Genomic DNA, 13451 nt, shown 5'->3' with positions numbered 1-13451 from the left:
GTGTTTATAGGGGGGTTCTGCAGGGTACTAGGCCTGATGCTATTAATATTTTCATCAATGATTTGGAAGTAAATATAAAATCACTGTTGATAAAATATGCAGATGGCACAAAGACTGGCGAATGGCCAATAAGGAGGAGGACAGGGCAGTCATACAGAGGAATCTGGATGACTCAGTAAGCTAGTCTGTGAAAACAAAATGGGTTTTAATACAGCCAAATGCAAAGTTGTACATCTAGCAACAAGGAATGCACCCCATACCTACAAAATGGGGGACAACATCCTGGACAGCAGTAACTCTGAAAATACTGAAAGTACTTACTCATGCTTTTAACTTTAAGCACATATATAATGCCTAGGGTGACCAGATGTCCCGATTTTATAGGGACAGTCCCGATATATGGGGCGTTTTCTTATATAGGCTCCTATTACCCCCCACCCCCATCCTGATTTGTCACCCTTTCTATCTGGTCACCCTAATAATACCACTGATGCCAACTGCACGTACGTATTTGCAGTATTGCGGCCACAGCGGGGAGCCCAAGTGGTGCACGACACACAGCGAGAGGCCAGACGGTGTCAGTTACACTCACATAGGTCTTGCCCTGATTCCAGCCATCAGCGGCCTGGCACCAGTACAAACCCCTAGCGTAGGTAAAGCTCGCTGCAATTTGCATCAGTCCAGCTTCGGCTGGTTTCAAGAGCTTAGAAACCCCCCCCCCCCATCGTGTCTCCCTTACAAATCTGGCTCCCAAGGAACACTCTGGAGAAACGCTGCCAGCATCGTGTTGGGATCTCTTGACAGAGCTGAGAGAGGCCGGTGACGCAGCAAGGAGATTGCGTGTTAAGAAGGCATGAAAGAGAGAGAGAGAGAGAGTGTGTGTGTGTCCAACAAAAGGCACCAAGCTGAGGCCTTAGAAGGGAGAGGCTGATGGAGCTAAATTTATACAGGCTAAAGGAAATGGTATTTATGGGATTGTGAAAGCCCTATAAATATCTGAAGGGAAATATACAGCAGAGGACTAAGATCTAGTAATAACAGGGTTGAAAAATACACCGGCATAAGTAGGGGCTTAGGGACTGGCAGATGGACCCGCTAAGCTCACGCTGTGTGACGGTCTAAGACAGTGGGTCCGAAGTGTTGTGTGCCTACCGCTCCCCTGCCCTACTCACAAGCACTGGGTAAGAGGCCAGACGCTCCTGAGGCTATGCTAGGCAGCTCTCAGCCATCTAGCCTGGGAATACATAGATCCTCCCATCATACACACCCACCCACTTCTCCACACCCACCCACACTCACACTCGGAGACTGCACTGTAAACAGGCAGTACTTGTATGGGGGCAGGAGGAGGGGGTGTAAGAGGGGCTGGGGGGCCAGCACTGCCCCAGGCTCACAATGCCCATTCCCCATTCGGAAGCTGCTCCGAGCTGCGTGCAGACGCTCACCTAGCTGGAGAAGGGGGAGCCGAGGGGGGAGGATCGGCTTTGCCTTTCCAAGGACAGGGCAGGCTCCCAGCTGGAGGCCAGAAGAACAAAGTGCCCCTAGAGTCCAAGCTTCAGAGAACCAGCCTGGACCAAACCAGGGTGCGGGGTTAACCCACGACCTCCCGCCTCTCAGGTGCTGGCTGCGCAACTGCCCAGCCCTCATTGCCGCTGCTGGGCAGACTAGCCCTGCCTCACACGGGAAGGCGCGAAGCCGCGTGCTGAGGAAGCGCTGAGCTCCCGGGCCCGGGGGCTGAGTTCCCCAGTGCTGGGCTGGGGTGCGCTGGTTCCGGGGAGAGGCGGAGGCTCTCAGAGCGGACGGGTGGAGGGAGTCAGGGCATGGTGCGGAGCCACGTGAGGCTGCCTGAGGCCCTCTCGGCGTAGGGAAAGGGACGGCCTGACTCTCGCGCTTTCCATGGCAAAGCATGCTGGGAAAGGGGAGGAGGTGGGGGCCCTTGAAATACCAGCTCCTCTCCCTTCTTTTCAGCCCGCTGTCGGGAAGTTGGCCCCGGAGGCTGACTGAGCTCCTGGGAGTCAGCGGGTGTTGGGGGTGCAGGTAGGGGCTTGTCTAGGCTAACAGCCTTCGGGTTTTAGCCGCTGCTGGGGTGTGGGAGCTCTTGGCGATTTATATTGCTTGGGGGAGCTGGTCTCTGCTGGCTCATGGTGCAACAGACCCCTGGGTACAGGAAACCCCTTCATCTGTCCCTGTGTACCCCCTGCCCACTCCCACGGCGGGCAGGGCCCTCCTGTCACTGCTGGGGGTTGTGCTGTACCCAGGAGGCAGGGCCTACAGAGTCTGTCTGCCTGGCGAGAGCCACCTGGCTGTGCTGAGGGAGCAGATGGCACACACCCACATCCTCCCTCCCCCGCCGGAGGGGTTCTCGCCTCCCTCCTGCAGGGGTGAGGGGGCATATGGAACTAGCGGGGGGGTCTGGGTGAGATGGGCTGGGCTTTGTCTCTTCTTGCTGCCCCAGCAAGACCACTGAGGTGTGTGGCCCGCAGGGATCTTAGTGCAACCGTCTTTGAGGGGCTCCTTGGAGCTGTGGTTTAGAGGGCATGGTACAGGGAAGCAGCACGTAAGGGGGCACTTGAAGGTATTAAAAGAAGCTGTGTGTAGCGGGAGCCGCTGATCTGTTCAGCTGTCCCTGTGGTGCACACCGAGGCTACTCGGAACGTCACATGAGCAGCTAGAGCAGAACTCCGAGCTGTCTGCTCCAAGAAGCCGACCCCCGGGGCCCGGAGCTACAGGAGAGGCTTTGCACCACCGACAGCAAAACACTCCATCCTGCTCCTAACCAGTACATGGTTACAGCCAGCTCATAGCTGGCTGAGCAACGCGCGGCCTTTACCCTTTAACGGGATGCTGTGGCCATTAAGGCCAGAGGAGGTAGTTTATTGGAAGAGAGGAAGATGGTCCTGGGGGCAGTTGGCATCTGGGAGAAGGAAGGTACAGGGCTATCCCAGACCACTGTTCCCGTAAGGGCAAGGCTCCCCTCTCTCCCAGCCAGCACAAACAGGGGTGGGGTTATTAAACCCACCTAGAGAGCATCAAGAGCCTGACTAGCTGACTGAGTGGGTGACTCAAAAAAGGAGTCTCCAAGCTAAGCCAGGGAAGAAGCTCCTGAGACCACGAGGAAGAACTCGGCTAGCACCTGAGGGGAGAGTCTACAGGACAGGAAGGGCCAGGACCGGAACTGCACAGACCCAAGAAGGAGGGCTGTGAAACCTTGAATCTACAGGTATGTCTACACTGCAGTGTAAGCCCAGGGCTAGCAATAACTTGAGGCAGCAGACCCTGAGTTTGTTAACCTAGGGCTCTAGCATCTACACTGCATTATGTGGGCCAAGTCCCACGTCCCAGACTTCCTAGCACCCTTCCAAGATGTGGCCACTCTAGCCCTTTGTTCGTGGTGCAGTAAGTGAAAACTTGACTGTCCACCAAATCTGACTATCCAGAGGACAAAGAAAAATCAGCCTGTGGGATACTCTTGGCAGACTCCCAGAACGTGAGTCCACTGGGGCTGCATCTACACTGCAAAGCAATAGGGCTTGAGCCCTGGGTCCCAGCTTGACTCAGGCTCAGACCCTCCACCCCCATGGGGTCCTGGGACCCTGTATCCGAGCCCTGGGTTAGAGTGATTTGTGTGTAGACAGAAGGGGGGTTAGGCTTGAGCCTGAGTTCAAACTCTGGGCTTACATTGCAGTGTAGACATCCCTAAAAGGGAGCTCTGGGGGGAGAGAGAGAAGCTGGTTAATCTGAATAAAATAGTCCCAAGGCAGGGGGAATATTGTAGTCTGGATGTAGGTGGGTATAAGTGGGTTATTCTCAGAATTCAAGGGGAAACTGAGGCAGGGTGCCTGCAGGACCATTCCAGACCCTGAGGCAGTGCTCTGGGACTGCACCCACCTACGACATGCAACGCTACGACATTTCTGTCTGTAATGTGATCACTTTTAAAAACCGCCTCTGATCAGTTTGGAGCAACAGCTCAGCGGCATAACAGCTGCCCCACTCAGCTCACTGGACATTAACTCTGAAACCTAATGATGACCAGTCAACTATTTCCTGTTGAATACCAAATGTGTTGTGGAGCCCTTCGCCTACCCAAAGATTCAGCATTTTTCTCTAACTACTGGATTCAGCCTCTCCCTTCGAGGAAACCGGCACTTCAGGAAAGGCAAAGAGCGCACCAACACAAGCAAAGACGCAGCTCCTTGCAATGACCTCCGGCTGGGGAACCAGAGGGGATACAGTTTCCTGACCAAGAGGAGTCCTAGAGGAGGAGGGTTGTAACCATTTGAGGGGGGAAATGCACCCCGTTGCAGACACTGGTGGGAAATGCAGCCTACTCCACGGTGAGAGGAGAGGGCTATCTGCTAAGGCCGAGAGCCATCTAGGTATTGCAGACGGCTCTGTGATGCAATGCGGTTACAATACTAGGTCTCCAGTGTTAACCTGAGCTGACACCAGCTTTGAGGCTAATACACTATAAATGTGCCATAGTACAGCAGAAGAAAGCCAGTTGAGCGTGAGCTGCAAAGGCTTAGCTCAGACTTCACAGCCGTGCCCCAGCAATCCGGCTGCAGTGTGCCAGGCTAAGCGATTGAGGGGTTTATGAATAAATAAGAATCTGTAACCAGCTCCAGATCTAAATTGCCTCCTTGGTGAGGCTGGAGACGTCTGCACCAGGGGCGCGAGCAGAGCTGCTGCTGGGCCTTGTCCCGAAGGCTTCTGCTTTGTGCCTGCGCTTTCCTGGAGAGTCCAACGTAAAGCGTGTTTCACCCCCCATCTCCCAGCACAGGCAGCCTCCCGCTCGGAGCCAAGGTCTGCAAGGCCATTCCAGAGACAAGCAGGGTTCCCCTCACACAGGGACAGACGCCCTCCCGTCTGCCTGAGGAACCAGAACCCCCCAGTTCCATGTGCCTGGACCCAGGCTCCTTTCCCCAGCTGAGAAGATCAAGGTAGCAGGGTCCTTTGTTCCCCCTGTGAGATTGAGCTGCGTGGGAGGCACAGCTGGTTCCAGCCTGCAGGGACCAGGTTTATATTTAAACCCAACCACTGTCCTAGACTCTCAGGACGCCCAGCATTCTGCTGACAAGCACTTAGCCGCTCCATGTGACCCTTCAACCCCGAGCAAGGCCTGTGCCCTCCCAGCTCCCTAAGGGACGGACAACGGACTTGGATCTTCCTCCAAAGGTCAGGGACCAGGAGTAAATCTCAACAGCTGCTCACGCAGATATTTCCAGCTCCAGTCAATAAAGCAGCAACAGCCTGGTCAAACCCCAAGGGATCAAACGCACAGCAAGGGTCAGAGGGACTCTGATGCGTATCTGTTACACGGGGGGCAGGTGACAGACTGGCACTGCATTAACTAGTCTGATGGGTTTATGGGATCTTCAGTATAGAGCAGTCTGAGTGCATCTTTCTCTTGTTCTCAGACTCTTTTGTTCTCTATGTTCTTCCCACTGGAATCACTGCTGGGGAAAGGTGCTCGCTTGTCCCCTCTTTATCCACCGAGCAGATACAGCACATACAAGGGCAGGGCAAGGGGCCTCTATGCTCCCCATCAACCCTGCCCTGGGAAGCCCATGCATGAGGAGGTCAATCTCCTTGACCCATTCACTCTGTGGCACCTCTTCTGATTCTGCCCAGGAAGCCAACTGAGATGGGTTGTTAGACGGGACGCCTGCCCACCAGCTCCTGATCTGGGGAAAAGCTTTCAGGCACTGCTGACCTGGGCTGGATTTGAATTGGCAGCCTTACGGCGAAGGCTGCATGTGCCCTCTCTTCTATCTGCAGCAGGGAGGTGTTTAGGTTTGGAGGGTTTCAGCAGGGGGAGGCAGCACGTGCACTGAGTCCCTTCCGAGTCTTAGAGCAAGTGCAACTCGCCTCCCCCTCCCCCCCCTCCAATCTTGATATGCTCCTGGCTACCCAGGCCAATACTCAGTGGTCATTAAAGGACTATCCAGTGCTTTCTCGAGGTCCTCGCTCCCCTGCCTAACCTAGGAATCACTGCTAGCCCCCTGCCCATGAGCCCAGGAAGCAGGACAGACCTAGCCCCTGCACTGTAGCACAGATGGGAATACAGCAGCTGGCTCTGCGGAAACCCCATCACTCAGCATCAAGATAAGTAAGTTCACCCTCGGGCAGCAGCTGTGCTGGAGGAGTCTGTGAGCATCAGCAGCTGGCATTAAGGAGACGGGGCGTGTGCAGAAAGTCTCTATGCCTCTTCTTCCCCCCTCTCCCCGAACTCTGCTTCTCCTTCCACTTGGAGCTCTGCCCCGGTCTGGGGGAGGAGCTGTGGAAGTGGGGGCTGGTACTGACAAGGCAGGGGCTCCTGGAGAGGGTTTGCAGGGGGGAGTACTGGACTGAGGCTGAGGGTGCAGAGATGCTGGCAGAGAATGCTTGACCAGTCCCTGGTAGGCAGATAGCAGATGTTGGCAGCTGGGGGCTGTGTCCAGCAGGTGCAGGGTTTCACCGCCTTCTCCATCAGAAGATGATCAAGGAGCCCATGCGGCAGCCCTAGGATTAAGGCTCTTCCATCAGAGAATCCTGCTTTACTTAAAGGCTGCATCACTAACCCTGCACTTCCTGCAGCCCATGGTAAACATACAGCTCAGTATATAACTGGTGAGCACACAGTCACTCTCCAACCCGCCCTCCCCCCACCAGGGGAAGTCCACCTTCAAACGACTCTAGCTGGCATCCTATACGCCAGCCCTGAAGACACTTTCTGAACCTGACCACACTTGCCCAGACCAGGTTTCCTGCCTGTGTACGTGTGCAGCCTGCAGCCAGGAAGGCACGATCTGGCACCGTGGGGAAATGCACCACCTCAGGCTGCATGACCTGCTCCGGGAGGAGTTCAGTGGAACCAGTCTCGTTTCCACTGAATCCACCCCCAAAACCAAAGGCACAGGATAAAAGTGTCCGTCTCTGCTCAGAGCCCTGGCACTGGACTAGCAGGGGGTGGTGTGGGCTGGGACGCAGGCACGCTGAGAGCTGCAGATCAGGAAAAAACCTGCACGCCCCTAGAGCCAGGCCACCAGCCCTTTCCGTTCACGGGCACTACAATTACCCAAGCAAACATTTAAAGAGATGAAGACCAGGCTAATGAGTTACTCAGAGTCCTAATGAACCAGACACAGTGCCTGGGCTTGAGGACAAGCCAGGAAGGAGCAAGCATAAAAGGCATGGGAGGGAGACAGCTTACATATCGATGTGACAGTCTCAACAGCCGCTGAGAGTGGAGAGCCAGGAACTGTCTCCTGTGACAATGGCAGGGTAGCGCCTTGTAAAACAAACAGCACTGGCCTCCCGGGTGCTAACGCACCCTCCCAGGAAAGGTCACAGCACGCAGGGAACCATTTGTATCGTGAGGATGCTGAGAGCCATTGAACCAAACTGTAAACCCTGGATATGATGGAAACCACTTCAAACCAGGAGGTGCTACCACACTCTCAGCACCCCTAGTTCCAGCCCCTATGTCCGCACGCTTGCCAGCAGGAGAGTGACTTCCTAGCCGGTATCTACAGGAAGTAGAGTGCCAGTGGACAGCCATTCCCCCCTCACATGCATTTCAGCCCTGTCTGGGGGATGTATCTTGCACTAAGCCCTTCCAATGGGGGGCCAACCAAAAAAGACCAGCGCCAGGGACCAGCCTAGAGACACCAGTGGTCTGATCGGGTACGGCGGGGTGGCCAGCCTGAGCCTGAGAAGGAGCCAGAATTTATCAATGTGCATTGCCAAAGAGCCACAGTAATAAGTCAGCAGCTCCCAGTGTCTCCCACCCGCCAGCAGCACCGCTGATCAGCACCTAACCCTCCATCCCTGCGCCTCCCGCCCGCCGCCATCAGCTGTTTTGTGGTGTGCAGGAGGCTGGGGGGGGGGAGGAGGAGGAGCAAGGGTGCAGCAGACTCGGGAAGGGGCGGGGGCCTTGGGGGAAGAAGTGGAGTGGGGGCTGGGGCTTGGGGCAGAGCCAGGGGTTGAGCAGTGAGCACCTCCCAGCACATTGGAAAGTTGGCACCTGTAGCTCCAGCCCCGGAGTCGGCGCCTATACAAGGAGCCACCTATTAACCTCCGAAGAGCCGCATGTGGCTCCGGAGCCACAGGCTGGCCACCCCCAGGGTATGGTGACACTCAGAGGTGGCATAATGGGAAGAGCAAAGCTCAGAAGCTGTTTGTGATGCTGAGCACAGGTGTCAGGGTCAACAAGTATCGCTTCAGAGGGGGAGGCAACGGCTTAGCCAGCGGAGGCCCCGCACCTAATGCTGAGACGAAGGTTGGAAAGGCCTGGCTCAGGGCTGCTCTTGATCAAGTGACGTCCTTGCTGCCAGTCAGCGAAAGATCCCGTGAGAGCATGACACCCTGCTCCTCACCCCTGGGAGAGGGGTTCTGGGAATCTCCTCTTGCCAAGCCTTGCACCTCTGTTTAGTTCACACCTGGGCACTGTCCATGGGCCACGCTGTAGCGAATGGGCTCTCTTCCCCACAAGGGACTGCAGAGATTGCACTCCGGGTGCCCACCCAGCCGGGATTTTAAAGTCGGTTCCTTGTTGTAACTTGCAAGCTTAATCAATCGAAGAGTAGACAGAAGACTTGGCATCAGCTGAGACCTGGCCTTGATCCTTTAAATACAAGAGTCAGAGACACCAGCAAGAAAGAATTCGGAGTGTTACCAGAAAACTAACCCCCACAATGGGGCCCCTATGCATCAGCAGGGAGGCCAGCCAGCTATAACTGTATCCAGCACCACAACAAGTACAAGTCTCACCCACATCCCCACTACAAAACCAAACCCCACCAGGGGAATGGGATGATCCAGAGGGCTAGGGGACGGACTACAGCATCAGTCCCTTCTCGACTGCCACTCCAAATCCAGCCATGGGTGGTAAGGACCAGAGGTCACTACTGTCCGATGGCTGCTTGGGGACCGGTGTGAAATGAGCCGGTGGTTTCATAAGGGGCTAAGTGTCCACATCACAAAAACCACTCCCGCAATTGGCAGCGTTGCTGGTGTTTCCCGCAATGGTGGCCAAGGATTTCCTGGGCCGTGGAGGCAGAGGAAACAGTCTGCTTCTCGGCACTAATGCCACCTAGCACGTCTCGTCTGCAGATCTTCACGCGCTTTCCAGTGTCCACAGCCCCCTTTTACAGATGGGCAAACAGAGGCACAGGCGGTAAAGGGACTCGCCCAACATCACACAGTAAGTCTGTTGCAACCTAGCACGGTGCCCCCCCTTAAATTCTCCTGCTCCCTTGTAGCCCATCTCAGCTTGCCCTGCAGTGTCACAGGGTGGGGTCCCTGCTCCCCCATCTTACTCTGCGCTCCTTTTTCTTCCATCTTTGAGCACTGCTCGCTACCCAGACAATCCTGGTCACTTCCCTCACTAAGACATATGCCGGGGGGGACGGGGGCTGACTTGTTTTAAAACAAAAGCTTCACAGCACTAACACATTTCACTGTTAAAGGAAACACTGGTCACCCTTCATAACAAATTGCGATGGATTGATTCAGGGATGGCAGAGGGGTCACAGCAGAGCCACTCGCCTCTCCCATCCATCACCATCACAAGCCCCTCTACTATCCTCGTCTCTGGAGAGACTCTCTTGCAGAAACGTTCCTCCTGCCACGTGCTAGGTTATTGCTCCCTGTGGAGAGTGAGGGAGCTCTGTGCATTAGCTCCGATGTGCCTCAGTTTGCCTGTCTGAGGTTATCCTGTTTGACAACAGGGATTTAAATTAAAGGAGGCCATTAGGAGGAAAGGGTCCAGAGAAGAGCAACAAGAATGATTAAAGGTCTTGAGAACATGACCTATGAAGGAAGGCTGAAGGAATTGGGTTTGTTTAGTTTGGAAAAGAGAAGACTGAGAGGGGACATGATAGCAGTTTTCAGGTATCTAAAAGGGTGTCATAAGGAGGAGGGAGAGAACTTGTTCACCTTAGCCTCTGAGTATAGAACAAGAAGCAATGGGCTTAAACTGCAGCAAGGGAGGTCTAGGTTGGACATTAGGAAAAAGTTCCTAACTGTCAGGGTGGTTAAACACTGGAATAAATTGCCTAGGGAGGTTGTGGAATCTCCATCTCTGGAGATATTTAAGAGTAGGTTAGATAAATGTCTATCAGGGATGGTCTAGACAGTATTTGGTCCTGCCATGCAGGCAGGGGACTGGACTCGATGACCTCTCGAGGTCCCTTCCAGTCCTAGAATCTATGAATCTATGACAAAGATGCGGCACAGTCCAGAGAATACCAAGGGTCACAGAGGAAACAATGAGGCAGGTATTAATTGGGAAATGTCCCCTGCCTGTCTAGCAAGGTTTATTCGTCCCAGACCCAAAGCTAGGCTCAGCGGGGTTACTCAAACCTTGGAGACGCTGGCCTAGGGAAGAAGGGAGGGTTCAGTGGGCTGTCAGGAGCTGCTCCGCTAACTGCAGCCTAGGGAGACAAGTAACGGCTGAATGGGACTTTCTAAAGTGTGCAATGAACGACGAAGGCGTACCTAAGGGGAAACAGGTGGACCGGCCTTGCCTCTGACTGCCATGCACAAGGCTTTGTTCTGAAGAAGCAGTTTGAGTCCCTTTAATCAGCTGCTATCACAGGCTCCTGAAGGGGAAAAAAAGGCTTGCAGGTGCAAACTCACTTGGGCCTGTCCGTTTGACAGTTGGTGAACAGGGGGCTGGAGCCCACAGAGCTAGCCCGTGAGTGGCAGAAGAGGAAGGAAGCAAGGGGGTGCCCTCAAGGGGGACTAACAGGATCTAAAGTGCAGCCTCACCCTGTAACGGAGACCCTGCCCAAGTGGAGTTTTTAGAGCGGGACTCTCTTCCCTTCCGAAGCAGTGCTAGCTTCGGGGGCCACATTCCCGCCCTCCAAGAGAAGCTCTTCTGTCTAGGCTGGGCTGTAAACGCAGGCTCTTCCACCTCACTTGCCGAGCTGGCAAGGGGAGCTAGCACTGCCCGTTCCACCTTAACTCCTGTGCACACCACTGTTCTATGCATCTCTCGCCTCAGGGCAGCAATGAGACAGCATGGGAGGGAGCTGGAGCTGTGACAATCCAAGCTTTATGCATTGCTGCTGCCCCTCCTGCCCAGACTGCTAGTGGAGACGTCTATCCTGGGAGCAAAACAAACAAAGCAACCCCAGCACAGCCCAAGGTGGCAGGGAGAACAAGCTGGCTTCATGGACCAAAATACTCTACACATTTATTTTTAAAATCAAGCCCAATGCTGCCGAAGGAAGCGGATTTCCAAAGGCAGCAAAGAAAGACACTATTGAAAGAAGCTAACAGAGGCCAAATCCTCGCTCTCTCAGCAGAGAATGAACGGACGAGTTATAACAAATGGCCCGCAGCAGCCGGAACATTTCCAGAGGGATCCTCCCAAGGCCCTTGGTTTTTTTAACAAAAGAAAGAGGTCTTTAAATGGGCATGCATGCAAGTCTCTAGCACTTTAAATACCGATCACCAGGCAGACTGTGCCAGAGTTCTCGCTTGACTGCAGTAACGGGACCGGATAGGTACGAGTGTTAGCAATGTCGGAAGTCCTTGGATAGGCGTGCGGGCTGTTGCCCCAGCCATTTTTAGAAGTGCCATGTAGCCCTGCTCAGCTTGGTCTAGGGGAACAAGTTCAAAAGTGACAGAAGCTTCCAGGGCCTGGTCTACACAAACTTTGTATTGGTTCAACTATGTCAGTTAGGGGGGACTTAACTGAAATACGTAAACCAGGACAAGCCCTAATGTGGACAGAGTTACGGGGCATTAAGGTGCCTTGCACCAGTAGTTTATTCTCCTTTCCATACAGGCACTTTTATACCAGTATAATTTTGCTCATACTAAAGCTTGTACCAATATAGTTAGAGCACTAAAACTCTTGTGACTAGACAAGACAGAGTCTCGTTGGAAGTCAGGAGCCTGCGTAACTTCTGCAAATGGGCATTAAGGACTTTAGAAAGTTTTACCCCTAACGGCAGCACTTAGCACCTGGCGAAGCCTCACCTGCACTAGAGATCCCAACATTGCAAGTGCTGGTGGAGCTGCAGCAGGGGGACTACTGCTGGCAAGTTTTAGAAAGTTTCCTTGGTGGAAACGGGGTCACAGAGGCAAAGAGGTTCAAAGGATGTTCCAAAAATCCTGAGTTCTAGATGACTCACACACACACACACACACACACACACACCTTTAATCCAGCTTCCCTGTGCAGCTGCATTACGACACAATCTTCAACTACATGATCAGATGATATTTTTCCCACAGGACCTCTGCCTCATTCAGGGCAAAGGACGGATGGTGCAAAATCAATGAACAGCTATTCAATATTGTTTTCTCCATATTGTTCAATGTATTGCCCTGGGCCTTATTTCCTGCACACTATTCAAACCCGGCTCTGAAGACAATGTTATTTATTGCCTCGCGGGCTCTTCTGTGGTGCCCATCAGTAGGGTATCTGAGTGCTTCACACACTGCAATTCCTTTTCCCAACCCCTGTGAGAGGAGGAAATGCGATTATCCCCATTGGGGAGATTACTCAAAAAATATCAATTAATTGAGATGCCTAGCATGATATAGCACTTTGTGTGTTCAAAGCACAGCTCCCACTGACTGCAACTGCTTAGTCCTTCTTCAAATCAGATCCCAGGGTCTCAAGTCAGTTACCCAGAAAATGAGGAACACACAGTTAGTGACCTCCTGTGAAAAGTTTGGTTTAAGGTGATTTGACTAGCATCCCATAGGCACACTGTGACAGAGGCAGGGACAGAATCCAATTCTCCAGGGCAGCATCCTTTCTCTTCCTGCATCCCCTGCCGCAGCACTACAGACCTTCCACAACCGATGAGGCAGGGATCCTCTAAACAACAGCCTCCTTTGCGCACAACCCTGCTCCACCCCAGAGCAGGTCTATTTCTATTCTGGGCAATGAATGAGGCAGAGGTCCCGTGGAAAAAATCATAGAATATCAGGGTTGGAAAGGACCTCAGGAGGTCATCTAGTCCAACCCCCGCTCAAAGCAGGACCAATCCCCAGACAGATTTTTACCCCAGTTCCCTAAATGGCCCCCTCAAGGATTGAACTCATAACTCTGGGTTTAGGAGGCCAATGCTCAAACCACCGAGCTATCCCTACAATTGTGTAGTTAAAGAATGGGTCCTAAAGCATACACACAAGAGGACTGAATTATGGTTGCATGGGCAACTAAATAAGCAATACTGCCCAAAGGGGTTTTTAGTAATATAACCAAGCCTACACTAGGGGTTTTGCAAGGACAGCGGTGTCGGTTCCTCAGGTGGGGATATTTTTTCACATTCCCAGCTACGCCAGCAACACGTTTGTGTGTAGACCGGGCCCGACTTTCAAGCTCACACGGGAAATCAGTGGCAGAGCAAGAACTGAACTGTTTCCCCCAAATCCAAGACTAGTGCCTTCACGGCCGGAACGTCCTTTATCTCATTCACAAGCGGTCTAAAAATCCTGCCTGA

Source organism: Terrapene carolina, unplaced genomic scaffold (genome assembly GCF_002925995.2).
Source record: "Terrapene carolina triunguis isolate 2854851 unplaced genomic scaffold, T_m_triunguis-2.0 Scaffold49060, whole genome shotgun sequence".
Classification (NCBI taxonomy): Eukaryota; Metazoa; Chordata; order Testudines; family Emydidae; genus Terrapene; species Terrapene triunguis.
The sequence above is the reverse complement of the archived record's forward strand: the minus strand, read 5'-3'. Positions refer to the sequence as shown.